The sequence below is a fragment of the Botryllus schlosseri genome, chromosome 7 (genome assembly GCF_051294905.1).
Source record: "Botryllus schlosseri isolate E-star chromosome 7, Bs_hap1, whole genome shotgun sequence".
NCBI lineage: Eukaryota > Metazoa > Chordata > Ascidiacea > Stolidobranchia > Styelidae > Botryllus > Botryllus schlosseri.
Window position 1 is genome coordinate 14,414,980 of NC_137242.1, and position 13,538 is coordinate 14,428,517.

Sequence of the window (13,538 nt, forward strand, 5' to 3'; positions counted from 1 at the left end):
CATCAGTACGCTGTGCGAAATACATGGTAGTGATCAATTTTATCGGACTGTAGGCTACAATCGACCGGCAAGGTTGCGCTGATAACGAAATTGCAGACATGCCGCAAACCTTCAATAATTACAATTACAGGGTGCGCTAGTCATACCTAAATACCCAGATTCGGCAATGACAACGAGCACAATTTGTTCAGACGCGGGCATAAGTTTTAATCAAAAAGATACATAGACACTAACAATATTGCACTCAGAGATTGTTACTGTTTGGCGAAACTGATTCTGCAGACGGTAGTAGGCCTGCATGCGGAGGCGCGAAATCATGCCACCGCGGATAGTAGAGGGTTACCATACGTCCTCTTTTAAGAGGATTTGTCCTCTTTTTGACTTTTTTGAAAGTGTCCTCGGAGGACGCCCTTTTGTCCTCTTTTTTGAAAATTTAAGTCAGTTTAAGAGCAAATTGCGAGTGATATGCCGTAAATTAGCACAGAACTAACGCTCCGGCGGGTATTTCGGAGTGAAAAACGGTTATTTTAGGTCTGGGCGGAAAGATGACCTTTTTTTTCTAGTCTTCCACCTAGCAATGCGGGAAGTAAAACGGTATTTTGAGCTCTGAGCGGAAAAGATGACTTTTTTTTATTTTTTATTTTATTTTTTTAGTCAACCGATCACAAAGTGGGAAAAATTCACCGGTTTTTAAGAATTCTTCTCCGGTTTTGCAAGTCTCAAATTTCTGAAAAAGTGTCCTCTTTTTAGATTTCCAAAATATGGTAAGCCTATGATAGTACCAATGAGACATCGATGACCCATTTCGCATACAAATGATTCTAGTTATTTTTCAGTACGCAGCATCGATAATACGAATTAGTGAATTGGCATTTGAAAAGGACCGGATATCTAGCTTTAAATGAGAAACTCACTGGCTACGCACCTAGGGTTAATACCGACAGCGCGCTGGTTATTCAGCCGGGATCTACGGCAGACGCAAGTCCCGATCAGCCAGTCGAATTTGATCGTGAAATGGTGCGATTTTAATTATCCAGGTGTTATTGCTGCAGGAGCATTATGGCTGCGCATGCCGCAACCTTTTCAATAGAAATACAAATCCCGATGGTTTGAAATTCGATCCGCGACATAGTTGTGCCCGATAGAGTCCGTCCGGCAATTAAGTTTATTGGAAGTTAAAAGGTTCCCGCTCAAACTAATCGAATAAATTCAGAATTTCCGCCATCTCTTGTTGCATCAATATTTGACAACATAGTTTAACGCCGTGAACTGCACAATGTACTGCACAGTGCTGAGATCAAACACTTATATAAGTGTCTTCGAGGGAATACGAGTTGGCTCTAGGCGCCGACTGCTGTCAGGATTTGGGTCGTTTAACCAAATTCCTTCACCTGAAGGTGAACCAACGTTGGTAGACACGGTGGATGGAGCTTCCCGACCAGGGCAAAACTGTGGAGTGCCACAGCCGGTACGGGAGCTCCAATCGCTTCCTCCGATCTTCCAACGTCCTGACGGCAGTCGAGCGTAGCTGGATGCTTAAAGCTCGATTGAATCTTCTGCCGCTCCGGTCGATCCGGGGTCGGTTTAGAAAACGTGTGGAGCCAAGTGTGGTCTGCTGCAAGTGCGGACAGCATACTGAGACCCTGCCCCACGTACTGAACCACTGCCTGCCAGTGATGGATAGCATCACGAACAGGCACAATTCGGTACTTGGGGTGCTCCTGGACTGTATACCAAGCTCCTCTTCTTTTTCCAGATTCGATGTGGACCGCGTTTGCGAGGAGCACGCCACATTGGCCAACAGGCGGCTGAGGCCCGACCTCATCTTAGCGGATCGTCGCCGGGTCTTGGTCATCGATGTGGTGTGCCCCTTCGAGAATGGAGTAGCCAGTATGGACGCTGCCGTTGCACTGAAACACTCGAAGTACAAGGACCTCTGTGAGTCTCTCCGCGTTGCCACGGCCAAGGTGGTGGAGATGCATACGTTCGCGGTTGGGTCCCTGGGGAGTTACCACCCCGGGAACCTGACCACCTTACGTGCGATGGGTGTTTCGGACTTCGAGTCCAGACTGGTCTCCGAGCGAGCCGTGGTCGCTTCTCAGCGCGGCTCTCATCGTGTCTGGAAGGCTTGGTGTAGTGTGCGGGACCACGAGAGGACTTGATCCCCCCCTTTCACGTGTCTTTATTTGTTATATGTTTTTTTTGCCGGCTATTAGCTTAACCCGCTAGCCATCACGGGGTTCGACTGCAGGCAACTGGACACCGGATTGATTCACAGAACTCCTCCCCAAATTAACATAAATGGACCCCTGTGTGGTTTTAGTTTTGATTGTAGTCCTCGTGCGGTTCTAAATGCTAAGGGGAGGAGTTCCCCCACTTCATGACGAATAATTTTATTTTTCGATTTTCACCACCACAACCATTATGATAATGCCTGCAGTCGGACCTCGCCAGTTCGCCCCTTTATTTTTGTGTTGTTTGTCGGCCTCCACCACATATATTGTGTGTTTTTGGTGGAGGCCTTTGTCTGTGTTGGTGTCCCCTGTCCCCGGGCGAACTGGCCATGTCTTCTCTGGCCCTTATATTATTATCGCATTTTCATTTTGTGATTTTTCGCATTTATTTTTCGTTAATAAAAAATTTTTGTCCCCGTCACCGTAAATGGCGGGCATTGTTCTACATATATGTACCGCATATATCGTAAGGTGACCGAAGTCGCGACTATATTTATTCAATGTGCATATTTCCCTTACGACTTGAGATTCATCTACCTGTAAAAACAATAGATAATTAAACGCAGAGTAACAATCTGAAGCGTGCAGATCTCGTTCTTCAAGTGCAGAAACAATTCCTTGTACAATTTTATCACTAAAACTATAGTTTCAGTAGCTAAAAGGAACAGAACTTCAATTGTGAATCTCTGAATAGAGGGCATTGTTCTCCGCCAGACATAACACTGGGAAGCAGCTTCAGCGATTGTTCCGTCAGCAATAAATCTAGCGGTTAAGAACGCTGTCTAGGTGCTGGCAGCAGAGAGCGCAGACTTAACCGGGAATAATGGCGAAGAACCCACAAAATATGGAAAACTCTGTTGAATTAGATGAATTCGACAGGAGCAAAAAAGTAGATTTCACAGACGCGGCTAAACCAAGAACCATATACTTGGTTTTTAAAACAGAGGCCACGATAAAGGACCTGTTTGAGGTCATAAACTCGGAAAAAACCTTGAAAGAAATAGAATCGGATATTGAGGGTGTCTTCCAGAATGGTAATAGATCATTCAATATCACCTTCAAAAATGAGTTGAAAGAGGATACTCGTGAATACCTACTAGAAAAAGTGGGCAAAGAAATCAAAACTGAGAATCATGAAGCCTATATAAAAATTCCGTACGCAAACACCGTAGAAATCTTCGTACGCGCAGTAGCAACGGAAATAAAAAATGATGTGGTCAGAAAAGTTTTCGAAGAACTAAAGTGTGGCGAAATCAAACAGATAAGAAAAATCAATCACAAAGGTACAAAGATGTACAACGGCTATAGAGCTGTCGAAGTCGAGCAATACAAAGAAGACACAGTACCGAACTTTGTGAAAATAGGAAGGGACATCTGCAAAGTGTTCCGGCCTATGATTAACCAAGTGCCGGTCTGTGTGAGATGCTTGGAAAGAGGGCATTCACAAAAAGAGTGTAAGAATGAAATCAAATGTCACTACTGTAGTGAAAAAGGACATGAGAAGTCAAACTGCGAAAAGAGAAATGAAGACTACCCAAGTCTGACAAAAAACTTATTGAACAGAAAGAAATCAGACAAAAGACAAGTGGTAACAATGAATGCAACTAAAGCAGACGAAACAGAAAGAGCAGAGGAAAAGAACATAGAAACAGAAACTGAAAAAAAAGCGATTCAGACTGAAGAAAACCATAGTGAATCTGAAAAGTCGGATAATGATGACACTGTGATTGAAAACCTCGGATTGAATCTATCGTCAGAGGGACCAGACTCGGCTGATGAAACAACATCACAACAGCCATCACAGTCAGACCAAAATGAGAATGAAGAGAATGACTCTGATGACTCATCTGAAATCTTTACGGAGGAGGAAAGAGATGCAATAACCAAAAGATGGCAAATGCCCAAATCAAGCAAGAAAAGAAGGAAGAAGAAGAAAGGAAATAAACCTGAAAAGGAACCCGAAAGTCAAAAAGCATAATGACTTCCCCACGATCCTAATATATTCTTCAAACTCCCAAACATCAAGATACTGTCGTTTAATATAAATGGCGTGCATAGACATAAGAAGAAACTGGAAGAAGTACTGATTAGAAATAAATTTGATATAATAACTATTCAGGAAACCCATAAAATAAACAACAACGAGGTAGAAAAACTAGGCAGGAGACACAACTATACCGTGTTCAGTAATTGCCTAGACATCTCACGGAGATGGATAGGGAAAGATGGTTCAACAAAACGATACTTCCTAGAAACATTAGTCCTAGTAAGGAAAGATGTTGAAGAGAGTTACCAAATAGAACAGGACAATATTATAAAACACAGAGTCCAGCTAATCAAATTAACGCCGAAAGACAGTGCTGAAGAAACCCTAGACATTTGGAACGTGTACGCACCGGCCAATGGCGGGAAAAAACAAACGGATTTCTTCAAAAAGTTGATAGATGAGTTGGATAAGAACAAAAACATCAGCTTCATGATATGTGGTGATATGAATGCAGTGACATCAATCAAAGACGTAAAAAATAAAAGTAACTTTAAACTGAGACCAGCGGAAAAAATATGGATGAAATATAGAGAAACGAATCAGATAATCGACGCATTTAGATCAAGAAATCCAGATAAAGAAATGTACACAATAACTAGATATAATCAAGCCAGAAGAATAGATACAATCTACACTTCGAAGAATCTAGAACAAATGATTGGAAACTTCATCTATAAAATTAATAATATATCGGACCACGATTACATGAGTTGCATATTCTTGAAGGATATAAAAAGGAAAAGGTGGGGAAGGGGATTATGGAAGAGCGACCGAACGATATACGACGAAGAATATACAAAGAATAGCTTCGAAGAAATGTATGAAATATACAGAAGTCAGAAGAAAAATGTCACCAGCATCACAGAATGGTGGGACAGACTTAAAAAAGAAACTAAGAAACTTTTCATTGTAAGAGAGAATGAAATAAGGGAAGAGAAAAGAATATCACATCATAGTCTAAAATCCAAATTACAAGATAAAAACATAACCTACGAGAAGTTGAAAACAGTATTGAAAGAGCTCAAAAAGAAAACAGACGAAAGAATGAGGAGAGAATGCCGTAGACACAAAATAAAAGATATACAAGAGAATGAAAAGCCGACAAGATACTTCTATGATACCTTGAAAGCTAAGAAAAGAAAAGAAGACATTGTAGAACTGAGAAACGATCAGGACATACAATGTAGTACAAAAGATGAAATATTGATGGAAGCTAAACAATTCTATTCGAAATTGTGGAATAGCGAAAAACAAATAGATGAACAAGAGCAACATAACTTTATCAATGAATTAGGAGATACGAAACTAACTGAACAGCAACAACATGAGCTGAACCAACCGATTTCGGAAGAGGAGATCAAAGTAGTAGTTAAAAGCCTGAACAATAATAAAGCTCCTGGTCCAGATGGACTACCCGGAGAATTCTATAAAAAATTCTGGCCAACAGTCAAGAAAGAACTGACTGAAGTACTAAATAATGCGTACCTCTATAGAAACATATGCCAATCCTGGAAAACGGGAGTGGTGCAGGTCATTTACAAAAAAGGAGATCGGAGTAAATTGAAGAACTATAGGCCTATCACAATGCTGAACCAAGACTACAAGATCTTGTCCAAAGTTCTGGCAAATAGGCTGAAAAGCATCTTACCTGAAGTCATACTAGCGACCCAGAAATGCTGCATCCCGAACAGATCAATCTTCGACGCTGCAGAGAATATCAAAGCAGCAATAAGATATGCGAAGGACAAAAACATTCCACTTACCTTAACATCATTTGATCAGGAAAAAGCATTTGATAAAATTAATCACGACTATCTACAAAAAATACTAAATAAAGTACAGTACGGAGGAAACTTTACGGAATACATCAAAATGACTTACCAAAATGCGAAGAGTAAAATACTGATAAATGGGGCAATAACTGAGGAAATCGACATCAAAAACGGGATCAGACAAGGATGCCCGTTGAGCATGCCGTTATACGCGATAAGCGCGGATCCCCTGGCGAAGACTATCCAAAAAAACAAGAATATAAAAGGAATTAAAATTGGCAGCTTCGAGATGAAGGCGCAGTTATACGCAGACGATCTCACTGCAACGACTGTAGACATAGGCACTCATTAGATACGCTTTTTAAAGTGCTTAAAAGGCTTGAAAAGGCCACCGGGCAAAGCATTAATGAGTCAAAGACGAAGATACTAGCAGTTAACACTAAGGCGAAAAATCAAATAGAAAGAACAATATATGAGAGTCAATCAGAAGATCAAATAAAAATTTTAGGATACAGATTTGGGAAGAATAACATCCAGGATAGCTGGAATGAAAAGATAGGGAAAATAAAAGGAATATTAAATAATTATAGACGAAGAAGATTGACATGGTTAGGGAAAATATTAATTTTGAAAAGCCTGGCAACCTCACAGATCATGTATACTGCGAGGATTAACAAACCAGGAAAGAAAGAATTGAAGACCATGGAAAGAATGTTCTTTAGGTACATATACGATCCGGAAAAGATCGAAACCATCAAAAGATCGACTCTGATCAAGAAAAAGGTCGAAGGGGGTATAAAAGTGCCATACCCAAAAAGTGTGGTGGAAACGTGCCAAATAATAAGATTCAAAAATCTGGCAAAAATAGAAGAGCCAGAAGAACTGTGGCAACACACAGAACGATACTACCTAGGCACAAAAATTAGACGTATAAACGAAGACCTCTGCACAAACGAAGTACCTCATAAATTGAAAACCGAAAAGGAAACAACTGACGATTTAGTCCTACTAGATAAATTAAATTGGAGCAAAGAACAATGGGCGGAGGTGACGTTCAAAAAATTATATAACAGTCTGAACAGATTTTACGAGAATGTCGCAGAAGCAACGGAAAAAAATTGGAATAAACTCACCTTGGAAGCTTCGACTACCGGAGCATACCTGCAAAACAAGGAAAAAATAATGAATTACCGTTTGGCAAATGAGGGTTATTTATTTGGCGAGAAAAAAAGGAGACGAAATCTCCTGAAAAAAATAAAAGGAGGACACGAAAAGTACAGATGCAAATACTGCAAAAAGAGAGAAGATACAATTGAACATGTCTTTACAAATTGTGTGGAGACACTCGGTATCCTAGAGAAGATTCTGAAAGAACTAGACATGAAGTTGAACGAACCAGCAAACATTATAAATCACAAAGAAGACCAAAACGAAATAATGACGATAGCACTGACAATATACAAAAAGATCATATTGAACCTCAAATGGAGTCTTGACGTCGAAAATGAATACTTGAAAAAAAGCAAAAAGAAAGAAGAAGAAATCATCAAAAAGATCTTGCGAAAAATATCCGTACGACTGCGAACCATCTCGCTATGGAAAGACGACCAGAGAATCAAAAGGATTCTGAGCAAGCTGAAAGAACACTGCAACGACGGGACCCGTGGAGATGATGGAGCAGACGAAAATGATGATGCCTGAAAGGACGAAGGTGAAGATGACGAACGTAAGAAGACAAACGAAAGAAGACATGTGAACTTGAGATTGAAATTGTGTAAAAGTTTGTTAAATGTAATATACCCTTTAAACGCACTACACCCCTTGAAATTATCCTCTTTACTGTATTGAAATTCAAATTATAAGTATTAAAATCAGAATGATCGCGATCATTCCCCCTCAAAAAAAAAAGTGCATATTTCTATTTGGTTGTATTAAGGTAAGCATCGGCCTGGCTGATGCGGAACCCTTGTGGTACAACCGATACTTCCAATCACTTGCACACCTTGGAAGAGTATGGCCCTTGGCCTTCATATTCCAACCCGGGATCTCGTCAGCTTGACTGGCGAGTATCTCAGTCACAAGCATGGTGGCGGCGGGACAAGCCTCCGCAGACGCCCCCAGCCAAAGCCTGCTTGTGACAGCTGTCAGTATCAACAGATGAAGAAACTGAAGGGAAAACAGAAACAGAAGCAACCTTTTGGGAGCTCTTGGGTCCTTTCGACCCAAGAGTGATCTATTAAGGCGCTTGTGGCAATAGCAACATGGTGTAGTGCCATGCGGCTGCCACAAGCGTAACGGGGTGGAGGTTTACTGCGGTTTCTCCAGGTTACCCCTAAAAAAAAAATGTGCATATTCTTTCATGAATTGATGCCGAATAAAATATTACAAACAAAAAGCAGACAAGAATTAGTAGCCAAGAGATGATAGCAAACGAGTAAGCGCGCATCTAATCAGTAATTCCTCAACTTGCGTAATGCGTATGGCACAATGGAGTTCCGAGTCTGACATCGCGACAATTCTTTGCAATTGAATATGCGCACTTAGCGCAGGAATGACTTGGAATTCGCAGGCATACACAAACAACTGTCCTATTTCGCGGTCCAATCAAAAAGGCTATCACGATCCTAACTCAAGAATTACTTTGTAAACGAATATGCGTGCAAATACAATTTAATTGAGAGAAGTATAACGTGAATTCGCTCGTCCTGTAGAGAGAGCTGGTGTTTCTCAGAGCACGCGAGTCGAAATCGACGTCGTAAACGAGGTCGCTTCGATTGCATGATTACTAATCACGGATTACAATTTATGTGGCCGTTAAGCACTAGTTTAAGCTGCGTATGCAATAGACACTTACGTGACCTTTGACACGAACCAATCAGGTTGCAGCAGGATGTAAACAAAGAACAAGGCCGGGCAAGCTTACTATGAGCTCTTATGGAAAAAGGTTGAAAAATGAAGGTTTTAAGCAAATTTACGTTGAATTGGGGATGACTGGCCTTAATGAATAGTAATAGCGTAGAGCTAGTATGTAGTTGCAGCTTTTAGTGTAGGATGAACATGAATGGTGTTAAGTACGCATCAGCGTGCTGTATCCAAATGCATAGATTTTTGACAACTTTTCGGATTAAGCGACGATCGTTGTATGCTATACTATAGGATTGTGGTAATGCATATTTTGACGATTTCATAGGCTCCCGGTCTCGAGCGAAATTTTCAAGCATATCTCATGTTCAGAAATATATGCTATAAAATACAGCTGCTGCCACACATCACAATTTTGGTGTATTGAATATGAAACTTGAAAGCTATTAAGATTCTATCGAATTTCTGGATTTGAGTGGAACAGCATCGTCTTCTAACACCGCGGAGAAAGCTACGAAGTATTTCATGGAGCGCTACGTACACGACTTGGGGACAAAGATTGAGGAGACAATCCACTCTTTGTGGAAGCAATATTCTAGTGAACAGCCAATGTTATCGCAACTTGCGGAAAATTGAGATATCACACTCAATGGAAATACACGTTCTCAGAAAATCCATTATCGATTCGTCTTGCACTTGTAAGACAGGGTAAGTAAGGAGAAAGACATTTTTTCAAAGACTCCTGCAATAGATATTGTAACCATGATTTATTTTCACATTAGGTTCTGATATATGCTCTCATGCATATGCATTGATTAAGACAATACAGCACCTGAAGCTACAAGGACTACCTTGTGATTTGCATCAGCATCAGCATCAGTGAGCTCGATCTTGATTGACAAGCAATCTCTCGACCGTACTCGCAACCGATCAACTCCTGCCTCAAGGTAGATTTTGGTGTATCTGGTATCTTCAGTTTTTTAACATTCCACCAAACACAAATAATCCTAGAACATTTTCACCTGGAGAATTGTTCATTCAACAAATTGGGCATCTAATTGAGCTTCAATGCACATCACTGGAATATAGTATGAATAGACATGCAGTACACATTGACCATGGCACCGCGCAATTACGATCCGTAGCATGCTATTAGGCATTACGATATTCACAATGGAACTGAATTTGCATAATTGCCGAATATGTTGCGTCAGTCATTTGAAATTTTCAATCTTGAATTAGAGTAAGCAATTAGTCCATATTTGGTTAGTTGATACACAATGCTGCATAGTATGACACCAGACAAAATTTTAAACTTGATTCTTCCGATCAGCTGTTCAATATGAATACGTTGTCTCGCCATCTTTCTTGTTGTGGCATTTGACAGTGTGCCAAATCACGTGCAGGAATATTTAAATCTAGATTCAATTTCTTGATTTCAGAACTAATGGTGAATCCCTTTTCTGTCATGATAGCATTTCCTGGTTAACCATAGCTGAACTCCATCATTTTCTCACATTTCTTGTCGAATCCACATATTTCACTAATATTTCGATCTGAAATGGTCCCTGTGAACAGTTCCTGCACAAAAGTAAGTGCACCACAATCCATCAATCCTTTCAAAGTTATATGTGATTTATTGACAGTCAACAATCATTCTACTTTTGAGAAATCATGAATGAATGCAAATGGTGCCTTTTTAAGAACCACATATCTACCTGGCCAAATCGAAATTTAATGAAGCAGTTACATACGGTTGACCCAATGGTTTAATACTATGCTTACAGCAATACAATAAATTTGACGTCAGTGGGATAAGTCGGGCAATTCAGAAAGAATTTAATGTAGTCTAGCATAAAATTTTAGCTTCTCAGCATCTTTTGACATTATGATGCTCCTCTGAGAACTGAACTTCACTAGCAATAATTGCCCTTCAATTTGTAATTTTCCTGGACGAGTTTCCTGTTTTGTGCTTCTACTTCTTCCAGAAATTTGATTTTCTTGCGTTTTATCCATCGACTTCCTCTTTCTGCAGCTTCATAAAAGATATCCATCAAACCTGCACAAAATATATAATATGTTTATTTTACAGAGCAACACTGCTGTGCAGGCACCCATCAAGGCATACTCGTTCGACTCATGCAACGTATCACCGCTACCAATTTCAATTATTCATCTCATTATTGAATATATTGCTCTCAACAATTTCAATCCATTACACACCATCAAGCAACAAAACTGGAGTGGAATAAAACGAGACACACACCAAGTCGATTGTGGCATCAAGTGTGACTGCATTTCAGATTGGACTCATTTTGAAACACAGAATTGTTTCGTCTAAATTATGTCACGATTCAATATTTTTGGTACAATAATAGATATGTCATTTTAATAATAAAATTAGAATTCAGATGACTACAAGGAAGTCCACATGCCTTTATCCAGATTTTACATTCTTCAATGCATGTTATTGGCTCTGGGAAAGGTACAAGCGCACACCAGGAACGGTCTGGGTAGCGATCTCCAAGTTACACTGGCTATTAGCATAGTGGTTATCCGGCATTTGTCCTGATTGATTCAATAAATGAGCTAGAACAAAAAATGACGATTTCAGCTGGGAACGGATCATGTTGCCTAACATATATCATATTAATATGATCATTGAATATGCAGACAAGTGTTCAGTGTAACAGTTATTTGCTAGATAATGATGCAGACTGTAGACTGTACTATGTACGATTCCATAAATAGAACGCATATAACGCCAAGCCCACATAATGAATACCCCTCATATCCTGACTCAAGATTAATCTATGGCTATTCGGTACGACAATCCTATAGTATACGACTAAGGATAATACAGCAATAGTTGCTTCATCTGAAAAGTTGTCATAAATCCATTCATTTGGACATACCATGCTGATGAGTGCTTGCCACCATTCATGTTTATTGTAGGTTAGAACACTGCAAATACATACTAGCTCTACGTTATTACCGTTCACCAAGGCCTGCTATTCCCAATTCAATGTAATTTTGCGAAAAACCTTCATTTTCAACCTTTTTCCATAAGCGATCATAGTAAGCTTGCCCGGCCTGGTTCTTTGTTTACATCCTGCTGCAACCTGATTGGTTCGTGTCAAAGGTCACGTAAGTGACTATTAGTCGCGCGCGTATCGGTTAATAGTAAACAGTTGGCATTTACGCGATAATCACAGACTCGCTAATTGACAGCACAGACGGCGGGCGTTTAAGCATTTTGTATAGGGTGGCCGCCACCCCATAATTATGTCATGGGGTGGCTGCGCCACCCCGCCACCCCGTAACTCGGCGCCTATGCACTCAGCTACTTAATTTTGCCCAGCCCTACCAATCAGTTCAAGAAATGACTCTATTTCACGTAGGCCTATACATAATTACATATTTCATTCAGCTCATATATATACCGCCATTCAGATATCCACAGTTGCAATTAGTATCGTGCTGGAAAATGCTCGAAAAGGCAGATTTTCCAACTCCGCGGATATCGAGAAACCTCGGAATATTTGCAATGTGATCGGGAGCATATATGCAATCGGCTCGGAACAGTCCGTTTTCACAATGCTACTGATAACGTTTTCCAGAGTTATGGGGGTCGCGGTAGCTATCCAAAGACTTCGTAAGACTTTCGGCTTATGCTACGCGTTACGTGATATCCGCCCCGCGATGCAATGCTGAGTAAACGAAAAAATATCCGATTTGTATCAAATACGTTCAAGTAAATTTTTCCTCAGGAGATGCAGCAAATTCCGAAAATGTTCACATGTTTAAATAATATTTTATTAATATTTAATATAATTATTATAAGCCTCGGCAGCAATGCTTCGTCTTCATTCTCGTAACCATTGGTAAAAGCACAGGGAGAATGAACCGAAATCCAGTTATTCGCATCAACCGAATGCCCCTAGGTTAAGTGATGTATGTAAGTTATGCTGCCCCAAGAATACAATGAAAACATCTGCGATTCACCGTCTGTAACACTGCTTTGCACCTTCTGACTCAATCGGTGCCATCCTAATAAAGCTGTTTGATCTTATTGTATCCACCAAACACTATCATATTTCTCCATATCTCCCACTTTCTTTAGTATATGGTGAGTTTGGTCGCGGCGGCAGTTCCAATCGCCTTACTGTCACTCAAATAGTATCTGGGGAAACCGAATGGTGATAGAACCAATTTCTAAGTGTCTACCGCTCAATATCTTGTATTCCTCCCAACTCACACACGCAAGCTCAAAATCTCCTTAAAATGCATTTTAGCAATTACTTTGCTTGCGAATATAGCTGTTGTTTCGGGATAAAGCGCGAATGATCGGTACAAAATGTATCGGCCTAATAAAGAAGCATCCCGATAAAGAACAAATATAACATCTTGGTATCATTTGACTGGTTTCACCTGCAAGCGATCAATGGCCGGAATCCTACCCACTATCCTAATTAGGTTTGAAAGGTGATAAAGCGTGGTGGTACGTTCCCCAGCTGCAGGACAAACGGGTTGCTGGTTGGATTCCGACCGAGGTTGACTAATAAATTAATACATAAGTGTTGTTGTTTTATCTCGGATTCTCCTTGTCATGTGATCGATGTA

General features: G+C 40.3%; 1 protein-coding gene across 1 annotated transcript in view; it reads left to right on the forward strand.

Annotated features, from left to right (window-relative positions):
- Positions 1-7,973: 7,973 nt before the first annotated feature.
- Positions 7,974-13,538, forward strand: part of LOC145443720 (uncharacterized) — a 180,171-nt gene continuing 174,606 nt past the window's right edge. The window contains exon 1 of the mRNA XM_080321673.1: positions 7,974-7,989. The gene's annotated coding sequence lies outside the window, so the exon portion shown is untranslated. The remainder of the gene's footprint in view (positions 7,990-13,538) is intronic.